The 10,369-nt window shown below is 41.0% G+C and overlaps 1 long non-coding RNA gene across 1 annotated transcript; it reads right to left on the bottom strand.

The window, feature by feature from the left end:
- Nucleotides 1-1,322: 1,322 nt before the first annotated feature.
- LOC106568898 (uncharacterized) lies at nucleotides 1,323-6,337 on the bottom strand. Its single transcript, XR_001320416.3, has 3 exons — nucleotides 6,068-6,337; nucleotides 3,403-3,517; nucleotides 1,323-3,230 (listed from the first exon to the last, which is right to left on the bottom strand). It is a non-coding gene; the product is annotated as an uncharacterized LOC106568898 (long non-coding RNA).
- Between the last annotated feature and the right edge of the window lie 4,032 nt (nucleotides 6,338-10,369).

Raw genomic sequence — 10,369 nt, 5'->3', positions numbered from 1 at the left:
GAGATAATTGGATGGTTTGAATGCTCACAAGTGTGTGTTCATTCCCTATCTGCTTTCTGTCTTTCTGTATTTAACATGGGTCTGAAGAACTGGTTGAAGAACTGGTTGAATCAACGTTGTTTCCATTTCGTTAAAAAAATGCTTTGTGATGACGTTGAATCAACGTGGAAAACTGATTGGATTTGCATGAAGTCATCAACCTAAGTAACTGTTGTCATTTTTCATCCCAACTTTGAACCTAAATTCAATGTCATGGTGATTTTTGGAGGGTTCATTTCATGTTGAATGCACGTTAGTTGACAACTCAACCAAATGTAAATCAAAAATAGATGTTGAACTGACGTCTGTGCCCATTGGCTACAGATTGCCGCTGAACTACACTGACCAAAAATATAAACGCAACATGTTTTATGAGCTGAAATAAAACAGTCCAGAAATGTTCCATACCAACAAAAAGTGTATTTCTCAAAAATTTTGGCAACACATTTTTTTAAATCTCTGTTAGTGAGCTTTTCTCCTTTGCCAAGATAATTCATCCACCTGACAGGTGTGGCACATCAATAATCTGATTAAACAGCATGCTGAGGAGTGGGTGGACCTATGCCCTCCATGGCTGCACCCCTGCCCAGTCATGTGAAATCCATAGATTTGGGCCTAATTTATTTATTTCAATTAATTTATTTCCTTATATGAACTGTAACTCAGGAAAAAAGTAGAAATTGTTGCATGTTGCATTTATATTTTTGTTCAGTAGATTGCTCTGACTCTACATCTTGAAGGAGTGGATGATCTATCTGGTGTATGATTTAGACGTGGTGCATTACAGTGTGTCATTACTAAAGCGTGTTAGCCTTTGCTTAGAAAGTCTCTGGAGTCCTCCATTTGCAATGCATTGTTAAATCTAGCCAGGCATAACTAACTCTTTTAAAATTGCAACTCATCTTAGTTACCAAATTAGGGTTCTGGTTCTATGACTAACAGTTTAAACACCCCTCAAAAAAACTGCCAAAGTCTTTATCTTTGTCTGGCCACTGCGGAGGAAATGGTGCCTTGCTAATCGAGAGGAATTGTCTATCGATTAAGGGGAGCTTATGTGTGGAGACGACATTATTCTCCTGGAGGAGAGAGAGCAGCCAGTCAGACAATCACAGGGGAATAATTGAAGAGTAAACATCGAAGTGTCCTGGGATCAGATTTAGCCATAACACTCCAAAGGCATCGCAATTGAGATTGAATGAATATCCTCTAATTTGTTTTTGTATTACAGAGATTTAAAAAAAATGATGGACATGATTGACATGATAAAATCACATAAGCTGTCACATATTTCAAATTGTTTGTTTATTGTTTGTCATATTGTTTTCGGACCACACGATTTTACAGATTGTCTGGGTTTTCAACATGCCATAAAAATAGATACAGTCAATTAACAAAAATGTCTGATGAGAAAATGATGTTCAAAATGTCATAAACTGAATTAACAGATTGTCAAAAGCATGCCCATTTGTAATGCCAAACACACAGCTTTGTTAACAGTGTAAAATCATAGGTAGCGCTGATAAAGTCATTCTCCTTTTAAAACAGTTCATTGAGTTCATTGTCTGACTGTGAGCTACAGGGCTCCCCTACTGGTAGGATCCAATTATGACAGTACAAATAGATTCAGTAGAGGCTAGAGCAGACATTTGCCTTCTCCTTTCAGTCTTAGATAAGCTTGAGATTGATAGGAACATTAGACATCAAGAGATGTCATGGTAGCATTTTTAGAGGACCTTCAATTATTTTATTTATTTTATTTGATCTCATCTAATGCAATCAAACGTAAGCTCTCTGGCCAAATTGATAAGAGTCGGCGGATGATTTGTCGAAGGGCAAGAAATTAAACAGCATGATTCAGCAGAAAATGACCGTCACAATAACACTGTAATGCAGGCCTCATTGATTTCCACCAGCGTAAGCTAAGAGAGGGTCATTTCCCGACACCATTAAAACGTAATGACTCTTCTTGATGTGCAAATCATTTTGGATGAGAATGTCCCTTTGTCGCAAACACATTAAGTCAGGGAATGATGTTACTGGGCTTGCAGAATTTATCTTCAGAGGGACGGCCTGTATGGCGCAAGATTGTGGAATAAATGAAATGCGCCAGTGCAGTTTCTCTGAGTATTGATATTTCCTCTGTGATCACTAACAACCAGCTCTCTGTCACGGAATTCCCTTTAGTATTGATACACAGGACTGAGGTATAATATACATATTTTGGGTTCAAATTCAGTTACTCCTTCATAGTTTTTCATTCTCCTAACATATTCTCCCAGTCTACTCTTTCACTCTCAATGAGGTATCCGCAGGCAATATGGCCATCTCTGGGCAGTAGTCCTGAGGCCAGAAAGCGTGTTACCACAAAATCTATTTGTATGCAAGCTAAATGTTGCGTAGGAGGCCTTTTGTATTTTTAAGACCAATACAAATGTCCATTACTGCACCAAGCAAGCTTGTAGTACAAGACACAACTCCCTGAAGTGAAAACGAACATAATAGCCTGTTTCATCCGGAAGCCAAAATGAACAAATTGTACAAAATGCTAAATAATAAATAAACACTGGTGGAGTCGATACACAGAAGACACAACATTCGTCAGAATGGTTAATCAAATCATATTACAGTACACAATAATACGATATAGCCTACTGCGAAAAAACATCCTGGGAGAGGTAACTGTAAGAGTTTAATATCTCTCTCTCTCTCTCTCTCTCTCTCTCTCACTTTCTCTCTTTGCTGCTAGTGTCTATAGGGGCTGGAAAGCATAGCTGAAAGCCCAGTAAAGTAATTAGGCTTTGTTAATCTGTCTAGTTGCTTGATAAATGGTCCTGGATATGGAAACCAGGCAGTCATCCTGGCTCTACTTTGGCTCATGCAGCAGGACGTTAGCTCCTTTAGCTCCTCCAAGTCAGTGTCGAGAGGACTCTCCTCAACTACGCGTATTCTTAAGCAATAACAACGTGATCCGTATTATCCACCCAAGAATACCCGTCACCGAAGAGAGTCACAGAGAAGGAGGGGGAGGAAGAGAAGAGAGGGCATTGGGGACAGCAGCAGGGGAACTCAAGAGGTCCTCAATGGTAGTGTGAGCCTGAGTGATGTCATGTTCTCTATGAGTTGAGTGATTGATTGAAGATGGCCTGCTGCCCGAGGATGGGGCAGGTGGGGCCCTCCGTGTCAGATGTGTTCTGCAAACAGAAATGAAGACACTGTGCATTTGTGAACCGGTGCTGTGATGGGAGGGGTGAGTGTGCCTGGGCGGGTGTGTTTCTATGTGTATATTCACGTGTACGTGTGTGCGTGTGTGTGTGTACAGAGGGAGGAACTAGGAAGTTGATGTCTCATTAGTGGAGCTCTTACCTGCAGGCACCAATCAGACCTTTCTTCTCCTCGGAATTCCCTTCATTCGATTGCACTCCTCTGTGGTACTGGGCAATCAGCTTTTACTGACGCAAATCCAAGCAAAATGAGAGCCCTGGAACAAAAAGAAAAATGCCAGTTAGATAAACAAACATGCATAAACAAATAAGTAAATAAACACAACTGGATAAATGAGTGGCAAATGTTTTGAGGGCTTGCTATGGAAACCATGGCCTTTCAACCCCGCCTTTAACATCACGATTGCCAGCTTCATTAATAGTCAACTGTGCTCTAGCCCCACTACAATCAAGTACACACACACACACACACACACACACACACACACACACACACACACACACACACACACACACACACACACACACACACACACACACACACACACCCCGAACACGCAGACACACACACATACACACATGAACGCACACACACGCATATTGCACAAAAGACAGGCATAGAGGAGAAATCCATTAGCAGCAGGAGGCAAATTACAGATGGTTTGGGAAAAAAAGGAGGAAAAAAAGGGACGGCCCTGCAATGAAGGCTGTCAGAAACAGGAACAATGACTGTTATTAGAGCTCTCATTTTCTGAGGGGGGCCGAGGCTTTCTGTGGCCAAATGACAGAGGGGAGGCATGTGTGTGTGTGTGTGTGAGCGTGTTTCACAATTTACCGTGTGAATGTACCGTGTGAATGTGTGAATGGAATTCACTCAGGCTATGTCTGCTCCTATGATTTGACAGTGCACAGCATGTGTTTTTGGATATCTTTTTTTTTGTTCTGTTGTTGAACAGTATCATTACTGTTGAGTGGATATGTACGATTATGCATCTCTTGTTTCTGTCCCAAAAAAAAGAGAGAGGGCCATTTGAACATTTATGATTATTACTAATTCATTATTATTAATTTCTACTTGATAAATGGTAATACTTTAAAGCATTTGCTGAGATAATACTGTACGTGCCCCGCCTACCATTTTGTGTGAAACTAAAACACAAGACGTGGTTGTGTGAAGGAATTGAACAGACTAAAACACCAAATGAACACTACCCGCACGTGGACATGTATTACCATGTCAACAGGACATTTGACCAGTTCATACACACACACACACACACACACACACACACACACACACACACACACACACACACACACACACACACACACACACACACACACACACACACACACACACACACACACACTAAAATCCCTCCAAAATGATTTAACGTGGAAAGAAATATGCAGCTTTAAAATGAAAAAAGTTTAAAGCTCTTTCCCATTTCGTAATCCGGTAATTGTACTGTATCAATGAAACACGAACTTTAGGGTCTTCTACCTGCAGTTGACAACAAGAACACCTTTAATGTCAGCAACATTGCACCCCTGAGAGCAGTAACAGCTATACTTTACATTTAAACTCAAACACAGTCATATGCTCCATTGAGCACAGAAGCACTGCAAATAGGAACCACCATACACAGAAACACCGATAAAAACCTGAGATACCGACAGCTGTCCCATCAAACTGACATACAGGTCAGCTTATTCAAACAACTCTTTTTGGTCATCTTGTTCAAACAACCCAAAAGCTAACCTATAAGGGATGTGTGTTCTACCAACTCAGTCCCAACACTGATTCACATAATACGCCTGATACTATAGAAGTTATATTACTAACAGAGCCCCTGCTGCTCTCTGACTTGTCTTTCTCCAGTGCGGTGTTCATACTAGGACTGATCACTTCCTACCACAGCCCTTCTACTGGGACAACACTGAGAGAAAGCAGACAGAGAGAGTAAACAGAGGAGCAGATTTCAGCACCACCTCTGTGGACAGCTCCGCTACAGCTCCGCTACAGTACTGTAGCAGCCATCTACAGCTACACCAGAGTATGGCAGGGACAGAGAGAAGGCAGAACGCCCATACAACAGACAACCTGGGTTACGATTCAGGGACTACTCTTTAAATTATTTGAATATTTTCAGTGGTAGCAAAATAAGACTTTTGAAGCCTTGAAAGCTTAAATGCAACCCTCCTACAAGAGCCTAATGACAGCTAGGGAGTGATACTAGAAACAGAGCGATACAAACAAAAAAAGAGGTGCCACAAAAATCTGTAAAATTGAGGAATAATGATAGAGAGAGGGGAGAAAGGAGAGTTGTCTTTCTCCAGATCTGTCTTTGGTCGGTAATTTCCGCCTCTCTTTTCACACACACACACACACACACACACACACACACACACACACACACACACACACACACACACACACACACACACACACACACACACACACACACACACACACACACACACACACACACCATGACAGTAGCTCCTTGACAGGTCACCTCACCGTCAAGCAATGATTGTCATTTAATTGCAGAATGGAGAATCCCATGAATATGTTAATGGTTAACCACACACTTTACAAATCCATAGCAATCCACTAAACCGGACACTGACAATGACAAGATTGCACACTCATCATGCTTCACTCTGACACAAAATGTAAAACAATAATAATAATAATAATAATAAAGAACAAAAAAATCCCCCTCAAAAGAAATGATCATAGAATTGAAAGGGAAAGTTGTGGTGAACCTGCATGAATCCCTCATCCGCTGTCGTAGGCTTACCCGTAAATTCCTGTTCCTCCTGAGAGAGAGCTTCCCTTCCACTGTGCACAAAGCCGGAGAGTCAGTCATCTGACGCCGCCTCGCCTGCGAGGAGAAGACTGGGATCGTTAAGGCTGCAGTTGCTGCCGACGGCGCCGTGCGGCCCCGTTCCATGCTTGATTCATGTGGGTTACTATGCTAGTGAGAGCAGGGAGCACAGAGGAAAGAGCACAGGGAAGTATGTGCTCCTACTGCTGCCGCCGGTGCAGTGAAACAGGCGTTACCCCCCCCCCCCCCCCCCCCGTATATCTTCAGCCTCTATGCTGGACGCCACAGCCCCAAAGCACCCAAGACCCACCGAGTCTGTCAGTCAAACAGTCAGTAAGGCAACCAGCCAACCAGCCAGCCAGTCTTTCTAGTCCCGGAGATGCACTCTTCCAGTATACGCAGGTGGTAGAGAACGTAGGCACAGCTCACTCATTAAAGGGGGAAAAATACAAATAAAAACAAGAAGATAGGAAAGTCACGGATTGGAGCCAGTTGTTGCACTCGCCAAGGCAAACAAACTCATGGAAGGATAAAGAGGGACTGAGAGACTGAGGGAGAGACAGCGAGAGAGGAGGAGAAAGAGAGGGAGAGAGAGAGGAGGAGAGAAAGAGAAAGGGAGCAATAAAACGTCCAACCGCAGGGCTTCTAGGAGCAGAGGACCGTCATTTGTTCTGAGTAGAAGAGAGCGAGAGAGAGAGAGAGAGAGAGCGAGGGAGGGAGGGAGGGAGGGAGGGAGGGAGGGAGGGAGGGAGGGAGGGAGGGAGGGAGGGAGGGAGGGAGGGAGGGAGGGAGGGAGGAGGAGTGGAGAAGAGAGTAATTAGATTTGAGCAGCAACACAGTTACCAAAAGCAGTGAGTCGTGAATCGGTGGCATCTAATGGTGGATTAATTGAGGGAGATCCGCCTTGCAGTCTCGCATTGGTGACATCCCATCAGGGAGACCAATGCTCTCTGGAGACCAGGGCTAATACACAACCCAGCTAGCTGCTATACAAGAAACGTTATTCAAATAGCTAGATGTAAAATAGCATTAACCAGCAACTGAGAGTAACCCATCTTTGAAGTTAAATGTTGTAAGTGTCTGTGATGTTGAATATATCCATCATCACATAGAGAGAAACTCATTAAAGACAAGTGGAAAATTTACCTCAGAATTAAGGGATATTTTAATTCTTAAAAGTCTAAGCTGTTGAATGGTCATTCCATGGACCATTCAGCTATTTGATTTGGAATTTTAGGACCCCTTTAGGTCTCAAAAAAACATGTGATTTGATAAAATATAGAATTTTACCTTTACTACTATAGCCCATAGAAATACATTGAATAACACATTCATAAATGGCCAAAAAGACAGTAAAAAAAATGAATCCTATGGAATAAGGTTTTTAAGTGTCTGTCCTATATCTAGGATATATAAGAAAGCTCAGGAAATATATATATATATATATATATATAAATGTTTTATACATTTAACCCCTCTTTTAGGGTACACACAAAACTACCTCCATACTTCCATTGATTTTTTTAACCGGTACTGGTTACCATGAGACAAGTTTCTTGACACTTGTGGTAGACGTAGAGCAAAATGGAGAACACCATCGTCTTTGGGAGAATCTCACCTTTCTATAGGCCAAACCATTCGGACACTACAGATGTTTCTTGAGAAGAACGATTTCCGGGATGTCTCATGGTCTGACAAACACCGCTGTAGCTCGGCCACCTTCCACCGCAGATGTGGAAGGCCGCCATAGGCGGATGCGGGGATTGAAAAAAAAAAAGATATCTCAACAACAAAAAAGAAAAGATATCTCTAGACTAAACTGACAGATTTTGGATGGGGATTTTTATTTTTATTTTACTTTATTGACTCGCACCGTTGCAGCCAATAGATTTTTGAATGACTAACCCCTTGCCTCTGTCCCCCATTCTTACAACATCTGTAAGTTGCCTAACAATAACAAATTAGACATTGAATATCTCTTTAAGCATGGTCAAGTTAATAATTATGCCGTGGATTATATATTAAACCACCCAGACACATTAAAGATACAATCCTCCTTCTGAACTGAGCTGCAGGACAGGAAGGAACCTGCTCAGGGATGTCACCATGAGGCCATTGGTGATTGTAAAACAGCTAGAGAGTTCAATATCTGTGAGGGTAGAAAACTAAGTATACAAAATGTACACACATCTTGTATGCAAAAAGGTACTAATGTAATACCTCCCAAAAAATGACCTAAATGCAAATTCTTATGTTTGGGGCAAATCCAACACAACACATCACTGAGTAAGTGCCTCCTTATTTTCAAGCATGGTGGTGGCTGCATCATGGTATGGGTATGCTTGTCATCGGCAAATACTGTGGATTTGTTCAGCATAAACAAAATGTTATGGAGCTAAGCACAGGCAAAATCCTAGATGAAAACCTTCGTCAGTCTGCTTTACACCAGACACTGAGAGAGGAATTCACCTTTCAGCAGGACAATTACCTACAGCACAAGGCCAGAGCTACACTGGAGTTGCTTACCAAGAGGTCAGTGAAAGTTCCTGAGTGGCCAAGTTACAGTTTTGAATTAAATCTGCTTGAAAATCTACGGCAAGACTTGAAAATGGCTGTCTTGCCGTGATCTCCAACATCTTGACAGAGCTTGAAGAATATTTAAAAGAACAATGGACAAATATTGCACAAACCAAGTGTGCAAAGCTCTTATAGACTTGTCCAAGAAGACTCACAGCTGTAATCAATGCCAAAGGTGTTTCTAACATGTATTAACTCAGGGAGCAGAATACTTATGCAACGACTATACTCTAGGTATTTCATTTCTATTCATCTTTTCTTTCTTTTAACGAAATGTTCTTCCACTTTGACATTACAAAGTATTTTGTGTAGACTGTTGCCAAAAACTGACAGTTAAATCAATTTTAATCCCACGTTGTAACACAATAAAATGTGAAGAAATCCAAGGGTTCTGAATACTTTTGCAAGGCACTGTATTTTGGGTGGCCGTGAAGACATTGTAATTTCAAAAGTACTTTGAACTCTATTCGGTGAGAATGACTTTCAAAGGCTGACATTTTTAATCACTCCAGTTTGAAACGATTTAAAGCTGTAGTAGGTTAATTGTTTGATTTAAGAGTGGTAATGCGAAGAAGTGTCTCCCTGTATCAAATATACCTATAGCCTACAAAGCATTTGCATACATGTATGAAACATAACCCTTTACCTTTACAATGACTCCATATTAAATGCAATAATGTCTTGCATTTGTCTTGATTTGACATGCAAGTGACTCTTCATTTCACGGCTGACACACAGTTGAACTCGCAATATCCACCACAAAGCAAACAAAAATGATTCAAACACCAGAAAGGTGCACCTTGAGGCCCAAAGGAGATACATTATCTTGACTAATGTGGCACCTGATCATATTACAAAGCATTGTATTGTTATAGCTCCAGTTCTTCTGCTGCAATATTTCCATGTCCTCCCATAGTGATATTTCAAGAATGACATCTTTACACTTAAAAGAGCTATTGTTTGAATACGTCATTGAGATATTTAATAAAGCTTTACTAAACCCATATCTCAGGGGAGGTGGGAGTCGACATGCGCAAATGCATGTCAAAGGCCGGTGCTTTCACTTCATATGGAATAATCATTCAACTTTTTGGTAAAAAAATTTATAAAAAAAATATACATTTATTTTAATCCGATAGAGGCAGATCGCTGCACAAAAGCAATGTTTTAGCTCTGACAATTTCCATGGTAAATAGTAAATAATAAAACAAATGTAGAGTGGTGGAGTTCAGAGAAGACAAAGGGGAATTTAGTTTGTTTCCTGATGGGTGGAAATCTACTGACCCCTATTGGTCAATTCGATTGGTACTTCCTCCTCATTACAATATAATTGATTGGGGAAGTATCACATTGTCTTTCATGTGGTCCTCATTACAATGTAATATCGATAGAGTTTTTACTCCAGTAGAGTTACATATTATTTATATCGTATCATGTACTGTATATAGCACTGTATAGCCATCTCTACTCCATCATGAATGAAGAATATTCAGTGATTACCTAGTAGTGGTTTGAAGTCTCTCTATGGCATTGCCATAATAACAGAAATTATACCAGCTGACTAAAGCAAAATAGTTAATGTACTACTAGTATATAAAGATGTATGACAGAATTACAGGAAATATGGCTGAGCTATAGAAGAAACACTCTATATCACATGGATCTCTCTTCTCTCCCCCTATTCTCTCAACCTCCTCT

This window comes from Salmo salar, chromosome 14, assembly GCF_965601325.2.
Source record: "Salmo salar chromosome 14, fSalSal1, whole genome shotgun sequence".
Lineage (NCBI taxonomy): Eukaryota > Metazoa > Chordata > Actinopteri > Salmoniformes > Salmonidae > Salmo > Salmo salar.
Note: the sequence above shows the minus strand (reverse complement) of the source record. Positions and strands in the feature narration are given on the sequence as shown.